This window comes from Psammomys obesus, unplaced genomic scaffold (assembly GCF_907164565.1).
Source record: "Psammomys obesus unplaced genomic scaffold, mPsaObe1.curated_primary_1811, whole genome shotgun sequence".
NCBI lineage: Eukaryota > Metazoa > Chordata > Mammalia > Rodentia > Muridae > Psammomys > Psammomys obesus.
The window spans coordinates 318,276-328,298 of NW_026596402.1; positions in this window are offsets into that span (position 1 = coordinate 318,276).

A 10,023-nucleotide genomic window follows, 5' to 3' on the forward strand; every position below is an offset into this window, starting at 1 on the left:
GCATGAACTCAATTGAACAGAACTGAACTCCACGAAACTGCACCAAACTACTGCACTTCCAAACTACTATACTGTCTACATGGACTGTCACTTTCTATATCTCTCTGCCCTTCTCTTAACTAGCTTCTTTTTCCTGTCTGTTCTCATATCTTATGATTTGTCACTTTGTCTGTCCCTCAATTAGACTTCATTGTTTGGGATTAAACTCTAATCAGTAAAGGTGAAGCTTCCAGATGATTACCAGCTTGATTTCTCCATGTGTGATGATATAAGAATGTGCTGTTTATATTGTGTTCCTAGAGCTTTAGGGTACTATTAATTAAAATAGAAGAAAAAGGTAGTCAACACTTTAATACAACTATGAACTCTGTAACATGCAATAGCTCTCTGCCTATGGTATATGCTCATTGGTACAATTGTTGTACAATTGATTACTACCATAAATGTGATGAAGTAACCAATCACTCTTTAATTGCATTTAAGACCCCTTAATGAGTGTAAAACATGCATAACACTAGTAGTGAGGTAAAGAACCTAAAAATAGTCAGGTCATAGGCTCTGGGGGAAATGTACTACTATTATTTTGTTAAACAGGCATAGCAATACAACTATTTCTAACGACATATTCCAATTCCCATAGATCAGTGCATCACTCAACTTTCATCAGAGATACTTCCTCTTGTTGTAGTTGGCAGTTAGTACAAAGACAAAGAACTAGACAATGTGCAAAGAGCAAGGTCCTTTTATCCCTAAGAGGAATGTTTTAATCATAACTCTGTCTTCAAGAATCAGGGATATATGTGAAAGAAGAAGCAAAATGATTCTAAGAACAAGAAATTGTGGAACTCTTCAAGTAAACAGTTTTCCAGACATAAAAGGGCTGACATATGCCCTCAAAAACACTGTGACAGCATGCACCTGATCTTCATGAGTTCAATTAAAACATATCCTCAACACAGAGAAGGGGAAGTGTGCAAGGTCCCACCCCTAGTGGAAAAGCTATTTGAAATTGATAGCTGCTGAAGAGGGAAAATCACTTTTTTTTTCCCAAATGGAGTGACTACCATACAATAGGTTAGGCCTCATGCTCAGGAATACTTGGCCAACAGAAAGCTCACCACATGTTTTTGTTTGTTTGTTTTGTTTTTTGGAAATGTTTTTGTTTCTTTTTGTTGGGCTTGTTTGAGAAAAAAAAAAAGAACAGGATGTTGGGTTGTTATTATAGGTGTTGGATCTGAGAGGAGTTGTGGGAGAGGAAATGCTGTGATAAATATGTTGTTTTTTTTTTTTTATAGTTCAAATAAAAGTTAGTCTTCACAGTCTCAGAAATTTGAGTATTTGGCCTCCAGATAGTGGTGCTGTTTGGAGAGGTTTAGTTAGTTCAGCTTGTTGAAGGAACTATGGCTCTCAGCAGACTTCAGCATTAAAATATTCATACTTAGTCTAACAAACAGGCAGGCACATTGAGCACACTTTTCAGGTAGCCTTGCTTAATTTTACAGCCACAAGTCCCAAGCACACACTCTATGTAAAATAAATAAATAACCTCCCCTGGGTGGGGTGCAGCCTTGCCAGACCACAGAGGAAGATGATGCAGCTAGCCTTGATGAGACCTGATAGACTAGGGCCAAATAGAAGGGGAGGAGGACCTTCCCTATCAGTGGAATATGGGAGGGGCATAAAGGAAGAAGAGGGAAGGTAGGTAGGACAGGGAATAGAGGAGGGAAAGGGCTACATCAAGGATACAAAGTGAATAAAATGTATAAATGAAATTAAATTTAAAAAATTAAAGAAAAGATTCAGTCTCTAATTAGTTCTCATGGTTCAAGATTTGAACTCTTTTGATATTGCCTACTTTTTGTTGTCCTGCATCTCTGCTGTGATATTCTTATCTCTCTGGAACTCTAAACCAAATAAACTTTGTCTTCCATAAGTTATTTTTGGTCATGATGTTTTTCACAATAACAGAAAATTAACTAATAATGCTAACATTGGGATGACTTATGAAGGGTATTACTTGTTGGTAACCTGACTGGGTCTGAAATCAAGCAAAACAAAATCTGTTTAGGCATTCCTGTGAGGGATTTTTTTGTTTTGTATTGATAAGATTACTTGAATTGTGAAGATTCACCCTGCATCTTGGCACATGTGGTTTCAGTCTAGAAAAGAAGACAAAGGAAAGAAACTGAGTTTTTAATTAAATTTTAATATTAATTTACAGTTTATTTACTTTGTATCCCAGCTGTAGCCCCCTCCCTCATTACCTTCCAATCCCCCAAAAGAGCACTGACCTAGCTTACCAGGTCTCTTCAGGACTGGCTGCAATGTCCTCCTCTGTGGTCTAAGAAGGCTGCTACTCCTTTGGGGTGGAGGGGAAGACAAAGAGCAAGCCATTAAGTTCATGTCAGAAATAGTCCTTGCTCCTCTTACTAGGAAACCCACTTGGATACTGAGCTGCCCTGGGCTATGTCTGAGCAGGGGTTCTAGACATCCATGCATGCTCCTTGGAGAAACAGTCTCAGAAAAGACCCCTGTGCCCAGATACATTTGATTCATGTGGAGCTCCTGTCCTCTCTAGGTCATAATAATTTTCCCTTGATTCATAGGATTCCCTGCCCTCTGCCCAAGGTTTGTTTATGAGTCTCAACATCTGATTTGATACACTGCTACCTAGAGTCTTTCAGAGGTCCTCTGTGGTAGGCTCCTGTCCTGTTTATTGTTTACTCCTACTTCCAATGTCCATCCCAGTTATCTTGTTAAGTGAGGATTGATCATCTTACCCTGGGTCCTCTTTCTTGTTTATCTTCTTTAGGTGTACAGATTTTAGTATGTTTATCCTATCTTATATGTCTAGTATCAACTTATAAGTGAATATAAACCATGTGTGTTTTTCTGCTTCTGGGATACCTCACTCAGAATGATTTCTTCTATATCACACCATTTGAGTACAAAATTCATGATTTTCTTGTTTTTAACTGCTGAGTAGTATTTCATTGTGTAAAAGTACCACAATTTCTGTATCCATCCCTCTGTTGAGTGACATCTGGGTTGTTTCAAGGTTATGGCTATTACAAACAAAGCTGCTACAAACATGATAGAGCAAATGGCCTTGTTGTGTACTTGAGCATCTTTTGGATATATGCCTAGGAGTGTTATAGCTGGATCTTGGGGAAGCACTATTCCTAATTGTCTAAGAAAGCACCAGATTGATTTCCAAAGTGGTTGTACAAGTTTACATTCCTAACATCAGTGGAGGAGAGTTCCCCATTCTCTACAACCTCTCTCCAGCATGTGTTGTCACATGAGTTTTTGATCTTAGCCATTCTGGTGGGTGTAAGGTGAAATCTTAGGGTCGTTTGAATATGCATCTCTCTCATGGCTAAGGATACAGAGCAGGGTGCTGAGCATCTCTTTAAGTGTTTCTTTGCCATCTTATATTCTACAGATAATTCTGTTTTGTGCTGTACCCCATTTTTTTTACTGGATTGCTTGATTTATTGCATTTTAACTTCTTTAGTTTGTTCTATTTTCTGGATATCAGCCCTTTGTCACATATAGGGTTGGTGAAGACCCTCTCCCAGCCTGTAGGCTGTTGTTTTGTTCTGATGACAGTGTCCTTTGCTTTACAGAAGCTTTTCAGATTCATGAGGTCCCATTTATTGATTATTGCTCTTAGAACCTGTGCTGTTGGTGTTCTGTTCAGGAAGTTGTCTCCTGTGCCAATGAGTTAAAGATTCTTCCCCACTTTTTCTTCTAAGTGATTTAGTGTATGTGGTTTTATGTTAAGATATTCGATCCACTTGGACTTTCGTTTTGTGTAGGGTAATAAATATGAATCTATTTTCATTTTTCTGCATGTAGACATCCAGTTGGACCAACACCATTTGTTGAAGATGCTGTCTTTTTTCCATTGAATGGTTTTGGTTTCTTTGTCAAAAATCAAGTACTGATAGGTGTGTGGGTTTATTTATGGGTCTTCTATTTAGTTCCATTGATCCACTATTCTTTTTCTATAGCAATACCATGCAGTTTTTATTTCTATGTCTCTGTAGTACAAATTGAGATCAGGGATGGAGATAACTCCAGATGATCTGTTGTTATACAGGATCATTTTGGATGTTCTGCGTTCTTTATATCTACATATGAAGTTGAGAATTTTTCTTTCAAGTTCTATGAAAAAATTGTGTGTGTATTTTTTTTAATTCTTTATTAATTACACTTTATTCACTTTGTATCCCCCCGTGGTTCCCTCCTTCCTCCTCTCCTGTCCCAATCCCTCCCTTCCTCCACCCTCTGCATGCATGCCCCTCCCAAGTCCACTGATAGGGGAGGTCTTTTTTTCCTTCCTTCTGACCCTAGTCACTTAGATCTCATCAGGAGTGGCTGCATTGTCTTCTTCTGTGGCCTGGTAATGCTGCTTCCCCCTCAAGAGTAGGTAATTAAAGAGCAGGACAATCAGTTCATGCTGAGACTTATGGGCAACCTTTGGACACAGTGCAGGGAATCTTAGGAAAGAAGTGGGAAACAGTAAGATCTGGAGAGGACAAGAACTCCACAAGGAGAGCAACAGAACCAAAACATCTGAGCATAGGGGTCTTTCCTGAGACTGATACTCCAACCAAGGACTATGCATGGAGATAACCTAAGACCCCTGCACAGATGTAGTCCATGGCAGTTCAATATCCAAGTCGGTTCCATTATAATAGGAAAAGGGACTGTCTCTGACATGAACTGATTGTGTGTGTATTTTGATGGGAATTGCATTGAATTTGTAGGTTGCTTTTGGAAGAATGGCCATTTTCACTATGTTTATCCTAAGGATCCATGAGCACGGGAGATCTTTCCATCTTTTGATATCATTTTCAGTTTCTTTCTTCAGAGACTTGAAGTTTTTTTTTTTTTTTTTTCAACAGAACTTACACTTGCTCGGTTAGAGTCACCCCAAGGTACTTTATGTTATTAGTGGCTATTGTGAAGGGTGTTGTTTTCCTGATTTTTTTTTCTCGGCCCTTTTGTCTTTGGTATATAAGAGGGCTTCTCATTTTTTGGGTGTTAATTTTGTACCCAGCCACTTTGCTGAAGGTGTTTATCAGCTGAAGGTGTTCAATGGGTCAATTTTTGGGGTCATGTTTACTATCATATCATCCATGAATAGTGAAATTTTAACTTCTTCCTTTCTGATTTGTATCCTCTTGATCTCCTTTACTTATCTTATTGCTCTAGCTAGGACTTCAAGTATTATGTTGAAGATATATGGAGAGAGTGGCAGCCTTTCCTTGTCACTGATTTCAGCGGGATTTTTTTAAGGTTCTCTCCATTGAATTTGATGATGGCTCTAGGTTTGTTGCATATTGCCTTTACTATGTTAAGGTAAGTGCCTTGTATCCCTGATCTCTCCAATACTTTAAAAATTAATGGGTGTTGGATTTATTTTGTCAAATTATTTTTTTCACATCTAAGTAGATGACCATGTGGATTTTCTTGTTCAGTTTGTTTATATGGTGGATTTGATTGATGGAGTTCCATATACTGAACCACCCTTGAATGCCTGGGATGAAGCCTACTTGGTCATGGAGAATGATATCCTTGATGTGTTCTTGGAATCGGTTTGCAAGTATTTTATTGAGTATTTTTGCATCAATGTTCATAAGAGAAATAGGGCTGAAGTTCTCTTTTTGTATTGTATTGATGGCTAATGTTGAACCCTTGAGTGTGTGGGAGAGGCTCTGCACTGTATATGTCACAGGCGCTAGTGATGATCGCCGCGCAATTTCTGGCATTAACTGCCTTAACTCCTCAATTAGACCTGCAGAGCAGGGACTTCAATGTCCCAAGTGCCCCTCTGTTTCCTAAAGAGGGTATATGGGTGGGAGGGGGTTCGATGCCTGGCTTCTGTTTTAGAAGGACCCAGGATCTGGAGATCTGCAGATTCTCAAGGGTGCACTCACTTACAGGCAGGTCACTTGGCAGAGATCGGGGTATCCGGGATCTTTGCTCTCTGGTTTGGCCCTGTTTCTTTGATGTGCTCCGCCAGTTCCGTGCTGCTGTCACTGCCAGGTTATGAGGTCTTGCTGCAGCTGGAGATTTCAGGGTGGTCACGTCAGTAGGGATCGGGGTAACCCGGCTCTCTGTTCTCTGGTTTGGCCCTGGTTAGTCTTGAACTGGAGGGCTGATGTGCCCCACCAGCTCAGTGCTGCTCCACCACCAGGTTAGAAAGTCCCGCTGTAACTGGAGACTGCATTGCTAGTCCAGATGCTTTCTGGGAAGTCCTGGGGTCTCTTCACTGTGCTCTCCAAGCTTGGGATGCCCAGTGCCTGGTGTGTCTAGCTTGTATGGCGTTTCTGCCTTGTTTTGGTGAGTATATAGCATATTCTCTGTCACTGTGGGATTGGGCGGGCCGTACTGTCAGTGATTGTGATCCTGCAGAGCTAGTATGGCGTCTAGCAGACTCACGCCCTGGGAAAATGGTGCAACCGCCACGCGAATCTGGGACTCCGAGACACATACTGCTGGCCTTTGCCGCTAAAGGGCTTGGAGCTCCGCCTCAGCGGCTGCAGGCCCCAGGCAGTTAGGTCTGCACTGAGAAAGATGAACCTGCTGTGGAGAGGAGGAGGGAGGTCTGGGGGAGGGGAGTGTTGGCAGATGAAAGGATCATTTCTCACCTTCCCCAAACAAATCCCCAGGTGACCCAAGACCAAAGTTTTCACCTCCTGTGATGTTCCTTGTTGTTTATTAAGCCTCTCTGTCGTTTCCCTGGCTTCAGAAGTCCTTCCATTCACCAACTCAGAAGTTTAGTTCTTCCACAGCTCAGAAACTGTGTGTGCTAGTCGCCATCTTGGCTCTGCCCCTCCTGATAAGCATATCTTTAAATTCATTTTCTCCTGCTTCTGATGAATTGGAGTATCCATTGATTTTGTGGGTTGCTGGTGAAGCCGTGATTTCCTGATTTTTGTTGGATGTGTTCTTTCTCCAGCCTGTGGCCATTTGCTTATCTGTAACCTTAATTCTTACTAGATTCTGCAGTTCAGACTAGTACTGTCTTTCTCTGGTGTCTGGAGAATTCTTCAGGAAGATGAGAGAGATCCAGTGGTTTCAGTGTGTGTGTTGCTGTTTCAGCTGTACCTGTGGGAGGAAAGTCCGAGGATGCAGAAGGACAAATGTGGGAAAGTGTGTGAGCATGCCTGTGAGTGGAAGTGTGCCTTGAAGGACAGTGTGCTAGAGAATTTAAAGGCCCTCAGTGTGAAGTAGGGGAGCCTTGCAGGCACCTAAGGGGTTGGAGGTTTTGCAAGCACTGGTGATGATCAAGGGCGCAAATTTCCTGAGTACCTCAGTGGCCGACCGGCTACTGGTATTCATTTCTGACTGAACTCCATGTGTTATTTGCCTAAACTCCACTGGAAGGATGGTACTGTGGCTCTGGGACTAGGCAGGTGGGTACAGCTGGCAGCCTCAGCTGAGGAGCTTGGAGCCCTGCCTCTGCTGTCTCAGTCCCCAGGCAGTGAGATCTGTGCTGAGCCTCACTGACTCTGTGGGTTAGCTCCTCTGAGGAGGAGGGAGGCCAGAGAAAGGGAAGTGTCCCTCTCCTTTCCCAGAGAAGTCCGCAGCTGACCTACATGTAAATATTCTCTGCTCCTATGATGTCCCCTCTATCAGGAAGCTTCAACATTGATTTTCTGGCCTCAGTTGCCCCTCTACTCACCAATTTCGGAGTTTCAGATCTGCAGCCTTTCAGAAACTCTGAGTAGTGGTCACAGCCATCTTGGATTTATAAGTAGTATTCCATTGTGTAAATATACAACAATTTCTGTATTCTTTCCTCTGTTGAGGGACATCTGGTTTGTTTCCAGGTTCTGGCCATTACAAATAAAACTGCTAAAAACATAGTTGAGCAAATGGTCTTGTTGTGTACTTGAGCATCTTTTGAATATATGCCTAGAAGTGGTATACCTGGATCTTGAGGAAGCACTATTACTAATTGCCTGAGAAAGTGCCAAACTGATTTCCAAAGTGGCTGTACAAGTTTACATTCCCACCATCAATGGAGGAGGTTCCTCTTTTCCACAACCTCTCCAGCATGTGTTGTCACTTGAGTTTTTGATCTTAGCCATTGTGATGGATGTAAGTTGAAATCTCAGGGTCATTTTCATTTGCAGCTCCCTGATTGTTGAGGACATTGAACATTTCTTTAAGTGTTTCTCTGCCATACTATATACATTTATTGAAAATTGTCTGTTTAGCTCGGTACCCCATGTTTAATTTTGTTACCTGATAAATGTTTGCCTTTACTTTTCTAGAAAATTTATCTGTACTTCTTCTGTGGAATTTATTTGCTGACTTTGAAGATAGCATTTCAAGGCTTCCACTCTAGACTGACCAGCAGTTCTCCAGGAATTTCCTAGATCTACAGCAGCACATTGGGACAGCTGACATAACCATCCTTTGGGGATTGAGCAATTACTGTGTTATAGGCCTACAAAGTATGACAGAGTTATTATTAGATTATTTAGACCCCAGTCAGTAAGCCAATCTAATAAAGCATATTTTAATTTATGTACATCCATTTTATTATTGCTGATCATTTAGACTAATAGAGAGGAATAAACATAACTCGTGTTATTGGTAAAAAGGGAAATAAATAAATAAATAGAATAAAACAATCTCAGATCTAAGGATTTAAGGGACAAAAAATAAACAAAGTACGCAAATACTTTTGTCTTTTATACCATCATATAAGAAAAAATGAGAAATAAAATAATGGTAAGAGATTAAAATGTCTTAAAAGAGAAGAGTAGAAGGAAAAAAAAAGCGAAACAAGCTCAGCATGGCAGAGTGGGCTTTCTATAATGGAATGGAGTGTTGAAGAAGAGAAGGAGGATGAATAGGAAGAAGAGGCTTAGGAAGAGGAGGAGAAGAAAAACTGAAGAGCAAGCCAAGTACATTTATGGAGTCTAAATGTAGTTTTCACATGCTTGTTGGCACAATTCTTGATTCTGTGCACTAATATCCAGGATGCAAGTTGCCAGTTATATCTGTGATCTGTCCTTTGTAAGGTGAGGTCACAGATTCTTGCATCAAAGACTTGGTTGTTGATACTGTCATCTTTCCACAGCCCTTCTTTATAGTACCCAGATTGCCATTTAGAACCTGTGCAATGTGTTTTCCTGTGGATTCTGACCTAATAATTTTTTTTCTTTGTTGAATAATTTTTGAATCGTAGGCAAACAATGTTTTCTTTATAAAGTAGAGAAATTCTCTTGATCAGGTTTCAGACATTGAGTATGTGAGTTACTGAGGGTGTTTGAATTTTAATCATAGGCTTGTGTGTGTGTGTGTGTGTGTGTATATGTTGAAGTGTATTCAATTCACTTTGTATCCCTGCTGTAGCTCCCTCCCTCTTCACAACCTAGTACCATCCACCTTTCTTTTTCTCCTCCTATGCCCCTTTCCTAGTCTCCTGATAGGGATGGGTCTCCTCCCCTTCCATCTGGTCCTATCCTATTGTCTCATCAAGGCTGTCTGCCTCATCTTCCTCTGTGGCCTGGCAAGGCTGCAACTCTTAGGAGGAGATGATCAAATAGCAAACTGCAGAATTCATGTCAGAGACAACCCTGCACCTCTTATTAGGGAGCCCACTTAGAAACTGAGACTCCTATGTGCTTCCTCTGAGCACGGGGACTAGGTCTTTTCTATTCATGGTCCTTGGTTGTAGTATTGGTCTTTGCAGGCCCACCTGGACCCAGTGTTTTTATTTGTTTGTTTTATTTTTTTGTTTCATTGTTTTTGTTTTGTTGTTTTTGTTTTTGGCTCAATAGCTATCCTTGTGGAGTTTCTGTCTCTTTCATGTCTTTGTATAGTCTTTTAAAGGTTTATTTTATTTTTATTTTATATGTATGTGTTTTACCTATATGTACACCATGTAAATATTTGCTTATCCTGGATTCCAGAAAAGTGTGTCATACCCCTTTCTACTGAAGTAAGAGTTGTAAGCCACCATGTAGGTACTGGGAACCCAACCTAGAGTCC